This window comes from Epinephelus fuscoguttatus, linkage group LG16, assembly GCF_011397635.1.
Source record: "Epinephelus fuscoguttatus linkage group LG16, E.fuscoguttatus.final_Chr_v1".
Lineage (NCBI taxonomy): Eukaryota > Metazoa > Chordata > Actinopteri > Perciformes > Serranidae > Epinephelus > Epinephelus fuscoguttatus.
Window position 1 is genome coordinate 35,736,715 of NC_064767.1, and position 10,398 is coordinate 35,747,112.

Sequence of the window (10,398 nt, forward strand, 5' to 3'; positions counted from 1 at the left end):
TGTTATCTAGGTAAGATAAAATGAGGAAGGCCAAAGTTACATTGAGGGATTAAGATGATAATAATTGGGAAACATCAATAAGATAGCAATAAAATAGACAGACAGCTCAGACAAAGTCAAAATATGCTTTCCGATAGAGGCAGGTCATCCTCAGATAAGTCAAGCGATATATTTGAGTAAAAAGTTGTAATATTACAAAATAAACATGTAATTTAATGAGAATAAAGTCATAATGTTTCAAGACAAAAAAAATCTACATGCACAATCTGCTTTACATTACATTATTGCTCTGCTGATACAGTAGTTTCCCCTTCAAACCCTCTCACAGATACAGAACTCCATTTGGGACTCTCACCCGAGAAGGCAAAGTTAATACAGATGGGCACTGCTCTTCATTGGCCCGAATACCAAAACTAAATGAAAACAGTTTTAATCAGGCATAATAATCCAGTGATGGCAGTGTCTGCAGCCAGAATCAGGCCAGTTGATTTTAGCCTGATTCTGGGGCATGTTCTATACCAAGTCTCAGCCGATCAGTGTTTGTTGGCAGTTCTTATGGCCCAGGGGTAGAAACTATTGCAAAGTCTGGAGGTGTGTGATTTAATTGACCTGTAGCGCCACCTGGAGGGGCATCAGTTCAAACAGGTGATGGGCTGGATGTGAGGGGTCTGTTGTGACAGCGGGATTTGGATATGTCATCCAGTGTGGGCAGAGGGCAACCAATGATTTTTTGTGCTGAGTTGATCACTCTTTGGAGGGTTTTCTTGTCAGCTGCCTTGGAGCCAGTGTACCACACACACAGACAGTATGTGAGGATGCTCTCCACAGAGGAACGGTAGAAGGCCAGCAGCAGCCTCTTCTCCAAGTTGTCTTTCTTGAGAACTCTCAAGAAGTACAGCCGCTGCTGTGCCTTTTTCACCGTAGCTTTTTTCTTTTTTCGCCATAGCTGTGATTTTATTATAGAAAATATTAATGGAGTTTGTGTCTGCACACACATAATGTTAAATATACATATATAATGATACAGATACAGTTATCAGTAGCAGAACAGCAGTGTTTTCTCTCTGTCTAACAATCACCTGCACATGAACAACAACCTGAGTTCTGTATTTATAATCTGTCCTGTGTCCTGCTCAGAGTCACACTATGTGTTTATATGATTTATTCATTATTATTATTATTATTATTATTATTATTATTATTATTATTATTTGTGAGTTCATTATTTAATAACCCAGAATACGATGACGATGTCTTTGAACACTGGAAATAATTTATGAGGCCAAATGTTTCAGGGAAAATTAAAATTCTGTAACTCATCAGCTTGACGCTCAGGAATGATCAGCCTCAGTGTGACTGAATGGAAATGACAATCACTGATATTAAAGGGTTTCTTGCTGGTAGACAGACTGTCTGACAGACAGACTCTGACTTTGATTATATCCATAATTAAAGTTGATGACGGAAATAACAGATCGTGAAGAGCACAAACTTTCTAATAAATGAAGAAAGTAGTTTGTTTCCTTTTCTTGTTCACATTTTTAACTCGATGGTGAATCAGAGAACAAATAAAATATATAACACACCCTCCCTCTTTCATTCCTTAACCATCTCCTTGAAAAGCTCAGCATTGTGATATTTGTGTACATCTAAAAATCTGTTGACATCCAAGTCTTTCATAACGTTGTAAAGTAGATGTGTTTCCTCTTCAGACCAGAAATATGGGCTTTTTTTTTAGGGGCATGTATCTCTACATCAGCCTTCCAAACTGTTGGCAAGTTCGTAGTGTACAATGTATCCCTGACAATGCACAGAGCCATCTTTGAACAGACGAGAGGCCGTGTGTTGCAAACTACAGTAAAAACCCTATTTGAGACATATTTTGAATGTGCTGTATACTTGTCTGAAGAATGCTGCTAAAACCTGAATAATATCGTCATATCCCACATCTTAATAAGAAAATGCAAAACTTGGAAAAAGGCCTTATTTGGAGTATCTTCACAGAATATGTTCTTTGAATGGCAGTTGATGGGCCAGGCTGCTGATTGTCTAAATCACATTGTTCAGGAGTTGAAGACCGACTGAGTTCAGATGGAGTTTGACTGGGAAAGATTGGTGTGGAAATAACTGTGTCTGTGGTGCACTCCCCACCCCAGAGCCACTATGTATTTCATCCATTAGCTGTAAAAAGGAGAAAACTTCAGTGAAAATAAGAGAAGCACAAGTGTTCTCCACTTACTAGTACTTTGATAGCATCTTTGTCATCTTTTAGGGTAACTAAACTTTAACCATGGTTGCTGGTCAAAACCAGGTTCTGCAGGTGCAGACCTGTCACTGGTGGCCTGCGCTGTAGGTGAGAATGACAGAGATACAATTCCGACAACTTCAGGCAGCCGCCATCCAAAAGTCCAAGCAGACCGCACCAAGCGCACTCCTTGATCGCCTGAGCGGATCCTGCACTTTTTATCTAGCGCCTTCCTGTCACCCTCCAGCATCGCAGCTCAAGTGACACTGCGCATGTGCAGTCCCCCCATGTTTGACCCCGTGTCTCAGCCTTCTCTTGAATAGCCTTGCTCTGAACAAGGAAGGGACAGAAACTTTTACCTTAGTGAGGAGGTGTGGTTGACCCCGTCGCTAGGTATGATGCATTCTTTTAACAGATGTGATTGGTTGTCACAGACATGCCCTTTTGCGAGCCTGCAAAGTGTGGACACCCATCTTCTTCTTCTAACCGCTTCATCCTCTTGAGGGTCGCGGGGGGGCTGGAGCCTATCCCAGCTGACACTGGGCGAGAGGCAGGGTACACCCTGGACAGGTCACCAGACTATCGCAGGGCTGACTCATAGAGACAAACAACCATTCACGCTCACATTCACACCTATGGACAATTTAGAGTTATCAATTAACCTAGTCCCCAATCTGCATGTCTTTGGACTGTGGGAGGAAGCCGGAGTACCCGGAGAGAACCCATGCTGACACGGGGAGAACATGCAAACTCCGCACAGAAGGGCTCCCACACCTGGGTGTGGACACCCAGTGGAAAGTAAATGAACTGCTGACTGTGAAAGTGTTGTCATTGTTAGTGTGATCTTTCTGCTGATGGAAGGTTGAGACACACTTAAGTCATCACTGCTGCACTGTTGCATTTTTCCAGTTCTATTTTAGTTTCATGATTGTTTTATTTCTGGCATTATAGCATTAATTGGAAAATGTGTGCATATCCCTAATGAGATCAACCACACATATTATCACTGCATGATCTAATCTGTGGCATTTCATTAGTTCATTAACTCACTGTCATCCAGCATTTGGAGAATATTTCTCCAACTTCATCATCTTTCCACCATTTTCTCAAAAGTCCTCCTCCCTGCTCCTTACCCCCATATTCCACCAGATGTGTGTGGGTTGCACTCTCAGAATGGCAGCGGAGCTGATACATTTCAATTCTAGTCAATGTGTGTGCTTCCGCTGGCTGCAGCTGTGTTGCATTCCAGCTCTGTCACAGCTGTGGCGCTCCGGAGCCCTCCGCAACAGATACGCAGGACTTCTATTTTTGCCAGATGCCGGAGCACAACAGCAAAACAGCATGGAGCAGATCGTGCGGGACAGGAAGTCGTGCAGAGAAACAAAATAAAACATCTGGTTAATTTTCAAAATAAAATACACAGTGCTCACAGCGGATCATATTTCCCTGCACTACACCTTGAAAACGTCATAATGGGCGGAGGCAGGCCTGAAGTCAACAGGTCAGAGGTTTTCAGACGTCATTTCACCTGGTTGACACCATGTATGACAAAATGTCTTCCTACTACTCCTCTAGTTTTGTGGGTCTGTGTATAGAAACTACATCTTGTTATATTGTGCAATTATGCGTGAATTCATGAGATCTCATGGGTCCTTGTGACTCCCGCTGTCCGGTGGAGCACGCAGCGGATAACCAGCGCAGCCGTTCCACAACGGACACGCATCCAGTGGAATTCCAGCGTAACAGTCTTTCACCTTAGGAGCTGTTTTAAAGGGTAAGAAACTTTGTGAATAATTGTTATCTTTGCAAGGGCCTAGTCTTAAAATTAATGGGAAAGTCTAAGAAAATGTCACAAGTCTTAGAATTTCATCACGAGGAGCAACTCTTAGCACTAGGAAGCTTTGTGAATATCAAGACAAAATCTGGACAAGAACATTGAAACATCAATACATTTCACAAGACAAGTGCAGAACATCAAAACATACCAATTAAAAAAACAAAGGACACAGCTTGAATGTACACCCCAGCATAACTCACCACAAGAATGAGGAGCAGGGTGTTGCAGCCTTAGGTTTTGCTTGGTGTATATATAGAGGAGCATAAATGAGCTACACCTGGAGCCCATTCAAACCTAATCAGGCTCTCTAAAGGTGGACTGAGCTTTAAGGTGGCTGAGCCAACCCGACTACATACTGAAGGTAAGTATCATTGGAATCACATTCAGATCATCTAAAATAGAGACACTGATGATTTGTGTGTTCATAAGTGCTTCACTTTGGGGTTGTCACTATTAACCTAACTTTAGCATTGACTTGACTGTTAAATCAGTAAGTGCTACTTGTTGGGGCAGTTTTACTTGACAAAATCACCTGAGTGTATTGGAAGCTATATGTTCACTCTCAGATCACCTCAAATAGAGACACTGATGATTCTTGTCTTCATAAGTGCTTCACTTTGGGGTTGTCTTAGTTGTGAGTGCTTCAACGGAAATTGTACTGGACAGCTGCAGAAGAAGTCAGTTTACATCATGATGATATGACCAGAGGAATGAATAAATTTGGCATTAACATTACCCAAACACAAGCACTGACTTGAATCCTGAATGCAGTAAGTGCTTCTTGTTGGGGTAGTTTTGCTGACCGCTCATTTCCCAGATCAGGGAACTACTGCCTGCATGAATTTAAAATGCCTGCATGAATTTAATATCCATTTATTTGGAAAAACAAGCAGTGTCTCTTTAATTGTCTAGGGATCTTTTGGCAGAACATGACTTTTGGAGGACATCTTCAGTGCCAACTGCTCTTCTTTGTATTGCTTTGAAGTACTTTTGATGGAGTTGCAACTGGAGGTCATTGTGTGGCAATGAGTTGCATCAGTAAAAGTCGTTGGATTCTAATTGACCACTCATCAAGTGCAAATGGTATGCATACATTTAAGTACCCATGATGGTCGTCTGAACATACTGTACAAATAGTGCCATTGTTTACTTACAATACTAAAGACCACTGAAACTTCATTTAAAGGGTGCCGGAGTTGGATGGAAGTGGCTGCTATCAGTATTTAAGAAATGCAAATCTCTGCAAGGAGCACAACTACTTCTGCTACTGTGACACAACGCAGAAGATGCTAGAAGGAAAGATTCCGGACTACAGAGAAACTCGTAAGAAGAGAAGAATGTTCACTGCACATCTTTGACTTTGAATGTTCACTGCACATCTTTGACTTTGGCGCAACTCTAGGATTGACAGAAGTTTGAATTCAGTAAGTGCTTGCTTTTGAGGTGGTTGAACAAGACATATGCTGAAGACTGAGGGTAGCTATCACTGGAATCACATTCAGATCACCTCAAATAGAGACACTGATGATTTGTGTGTTCATAAGTGCTTCACTTTGGGGTTGTCTTGGTTGTGAATGCTTCATCAGACATTGTACTGGACAGCTGCAGAAGAAGTCAGTTGATGATATGACCAGTGAAATGCATAAAGTTGGCATTAACATTACCCAAACACAAGCACTGACTTGAATCCTGAATGCAGTAAGTGCTTCTTGTTGGGGTAGTGTTGCTGACCACTCATTTCCCAGATAAGGCATTCTACATTGTGTGTTGCTGGTTGAAGAATATGGACATTCTTTGAAGTCATTACTATTACCCTAACTTTAGCATTGACTTGACTGTTAAATCAGTAAGTGCTACTTGTTGGGGCAGTTTTACTTGACAAAATCACCTGAGTGTATTGGAAGCTATATGTTCACTCTCAGATCACCTCAAATAGAGACACTGATGATTCTTGTCTTCATAAGTGCTTCACTTTGGGGTTGTCTTAGTTGTGAGTGCTTCAACGGAAATTGTACTGGACAGCCGCAGAAGTTTACATCATGATGATATGACCAGAGGAATGAATAAATTTGGCATTAACATTACCCAAACACAAGCACTGACTTGAATCCTGAATGCAGTAAGTGCTTTTTGTTGGGGTAGTGTTGCTGACCGCTCATTTCCCAGATCAGGGAACTACTGCCTGCATGAATTTAATATGCCTGCATGAATTTAATATCCATTTATTTGGAAAAACAAGCAGTGTCTCTTTAATTGTCTAGGGATCTTTTGGCAGAACATAAATTTGGAGGACATCTTCAGTGCCAACTGCTCTTCTTTGTATTGCTTTGAAGTACTTTTGATGGAGTTGCAACTGGAGGTCATTGTGTGGCAATGAGTTTCATCAGTAAAAGTCGTTGGATTCTAATTGACCACTCATCAAGTGCAAATGGTATGCATACATTTAAGTACCCATGATGGTCGTCTGAACATACTGTACAAATAGTGCCATTGTTTACTTACAATACTAAAGACCACTGAAACTTCATTTAAAGGGGGGCGGAGTTGGATGGAAGTGGCTGCTATCAGTATTTAAGAAAGGCAAATCTCTGCAAGGAGCACAACTACTTCTGCTACTGTGACACAACGCAGAAGATGCTAGAAGGAAAGATTCGGACTACAGAGAAGAGTAAGAAGAAGAATGTTCACTGCACATCTTTGACTTTGAATGTTCACTGCACATCTTTGACTTTGGCGCAACTCTAGGATTGACAGAAGTTTGAATTCAGTAAGTGCTTGCTTTTGAGGTGGTTGAACAAGACATATGCTGAAGACTGAGGGTAGCTATCATTGGAATCACATTCAGATCACCTCAAATAGAGACACTGATGATTTGTGTGTTCATAAGTGCTTCACTTTGGGGTTGTCTTGGTTGTGAATGCTTCATCAGACATTGTACTGGACAGCTGCAGAAGAAGTCAGTTGATGATATGACCAGTGAAATGCATAAAATTGGCATTAACATTACCCAAACACAAGCACTGACTTGAATCCTGAATGCAGTAAGTGCTTCTTGTTGGGGTAGTGTTGCTGACCGCTCATTTCCCAGATAAGGCATTCTACATTGTGTGTTGCTGGTTGAAGAATATGGACATTCTTTGAAGTCATTACTATTACCCTAACTTTAGCATTGACTTGACTGTTAAATCAGTAAGTGCTACTTGTTGGGGCAGTTTTAATTGACAAAATCACCTGAGTGTATTGGAAGCTATATGTTCACTCTCAGATCACCTCAAATAGAGACACTGATGATTCTTGTCTTCATAAGTGCTTCACTTTGGGGTTGTCTTAGTTGTGAGTGCTTCAACGGAAATTGTACTGGACAGCCGCAGAAGTTTACATCATGATGATATGACCAGAGGAATGAATAAATTTGGCATTAACATTACCCAAACACAAGCACTGACTTGAATCCTGAATGCAGTAAGTGCTTTTTGTTGGGGTAGTGTTGCTGACCGCTCATTTCCCAGATCAGGGAACTACTGCCTGCATGAATTTAATATGCCTGCATGAATTTAATATCCATTTATTTGGAAAAACAAGCAGTGTCTCTTTAATTGTCTAGGGCTCTTTTGGCAGAACATGACTTTTGGAGGACATCTTCAGTGCCAACTGCTCTTCTTTGTATTGCTTTGAAGTACTTTTGATGGAGTTGCAACTGGAGGTCATTGTGTGGCAATGAGTTGCATCAGTAAAAGTCGTTGGATTCTAATTGACCACTCATCAAGTGCAAATGGTATGCATACATTTAAGTACCCATGATGGTCGTCTGAACATACTGTACAAATAGTGCCATTGTTTACTTACAATACTAAAGACCACTGAAACTTCATTTAAAGGGGGGCGGAGTTGGATGGAAGTGGCTGCTATCAGTATTTAAGAAAGGCAAATCTCTGCAAGGAGCACAACTACTTCTGCTACTGTGACACAACGCAGAAGATGCTAGAAGGAAAGATTCCGGACTACAGAGAAACTCGTAAGAAGAGAAGAATGTTCACTGCACATCTTTGACTTTGAATGTTCACTGCACATCTTTGACTTTGGCGCAACTCTAGGATTGACAGAAGTTTGAATTCAGTAAGTGCTTGCTTTTGAGGTGGTTGAACAAGACATATGCTGAAGACTGAGGGTAGCTATCATTGGAATCACATTCAGATCACCTCAAATAGAGACACTGATGATTTGTGTGTTCATAAGTGCTTCACTTTGGGGTTGTCTTGGTTGTGAATGCTTCATCAGACATTGTACTGGACAGCTGCAGAAGAAGTCAGTTGATGATATGACCAGTGAAATGCATAAAGTTGGCATTAACATTACCCAAACACAAGCACTGACTTGAATCCTGAATGCAGTAAGTGCTTCTTGTTGGGGTAGTGTTGCTGACCGCTCATTTCCCAGATAAGGCATTCTACATTGTGTGTTGCTGGTTGAAGAATATGGACATTCTTTGAAGTCATTACTATTACCCTAACTTTAGCATTGACTTGACTGTTAAATCAGTAAGTGCTACTTGTTGGGGCAGTTTTACTTGACAAAATCACCTGAGTGTATTGGAAGCTATATGTTCAGATCACCTCAAATAGAGACACTGATGATTCTTGTCTTCATAAGTGCTTCACTTTGGGGTTGTCTTAGTTGTGAGTGCTTCAACGGAAATTGTACTGGACAGCCGCAGAAGTTTACATCATGATGATATGACCAGAGGAATGAATAAATTTGGCATTAACATTACCCAAACACAAGCACTGACTTGAATCCTGAATGCAGTAAGTGCTTCTTGTTGGGGTAGTGTTGCTGACCGCTCATTTCCCAGATCAGGGAACTACTGCCTGCATGAATTTAATATGCCTGCATGAATTTAATATCCATTTATTTGGAAAAACAAGCAGTGTCTCTTTAATTGTCTAGGGATCTTTTGGCAGAACATAACTTTTGGAGGACATCTTCAGTGCCAACTGCTCTTCTTTGTATTGCTTTGAAGTACTTTTGATGGAGTTGCAACTGGAGGTCATTGTGTGGCAATGAGTTGCATCAGTAAAAGTCGTTGGATTCTAATTGACCACTCATCAAGTGCAAATGGTATGCATACATTTAAGTACCCATGATGGTCGTCTGAACATACTGTACAAATAGTGCCATTGTTTACTTACAATACTAAAGACCACTGAAACTTCATTTAAAGGGGGGCGGAGTTGGATGGAAGTGGCTGCTATCAGTATTTAAGAAAGGCAAATCTCTGCAAGGAGCACAACTACTTCTGCTACTGTGACACAACGCAGAAGATGCTAGAAGGAAAGATTCCGGACTACAGAGAAACTCGTAAGAAGAGAAGAATGTTCACTGCACATCTTTGACTTTGAATGTTCACTGCACATCTTTGACTTTGGCGCAACTCTAGGATTGACAGAAGTTTGAATTCAGTAAGTGCTTGCTTTTGAGGTGGTTGAACAAGACATATGCTGAAGACTGAGGGTAGCTATCATTGAATCACATTCAGATCACCTCAAATAGAGACACTGATGATTTGTGTGTTCATAAGTGCTTCACTTTGGGGTTGTCTTGGTTGTGAATGCTTCATCAGACATTGTACTGGACAGCTGCAGAAGAAGTCAGTTGATGATATGACCAGTGAAATGCATAAAGTTGGCATTAACATTACCCAAACACAAGCACTGACTTGAATCCTGAATGCAGTAAGTGCTTCTTGTTGGGGTAGTGTTGCTGACCGCTCATTTCCCAGATAAGGCATTCTACATTGTGTGTTGCTGGTTGAAGAATATGGACATTCTTTGAAGTCATTACTATTACCCTAACTTTAGCATTGACTTGACTGTTAAATCAGTAAGTGCTACTTGTTGGGGCAGTTTTACTTGACAAAATCACCTGAGTGTATTGGAAGCTATATGTTCACTCTCAGATCACCTCAAATAGAGACACTGATGATTCTTGTCTTCATAAGTGCTTCACTTTGGGGTTGTCTTAGTTGTGAGTGCTTCAACGGAAATTGTACTGGACAGCCGCAGAAGTTTACATCATGATGATATGACCAGAGGAATGAATAAATTTGGCATTAACATTACCCAAACACAAGCACTGACTTGAATCCTGAATGCAGTAAGTGCTTCTTGTTGGGGTAGTGTTGCTGACCGCTCATTTCCCAGATCAGGGAACTACTGCCTGCATGAATTTAATATGCCTGCATGAATTTAATATCCATTTATTTGGAAAAACAAGCAGTGTCTCTTTAATTGTCTAGGGATCTTTTGGCAGAACATAA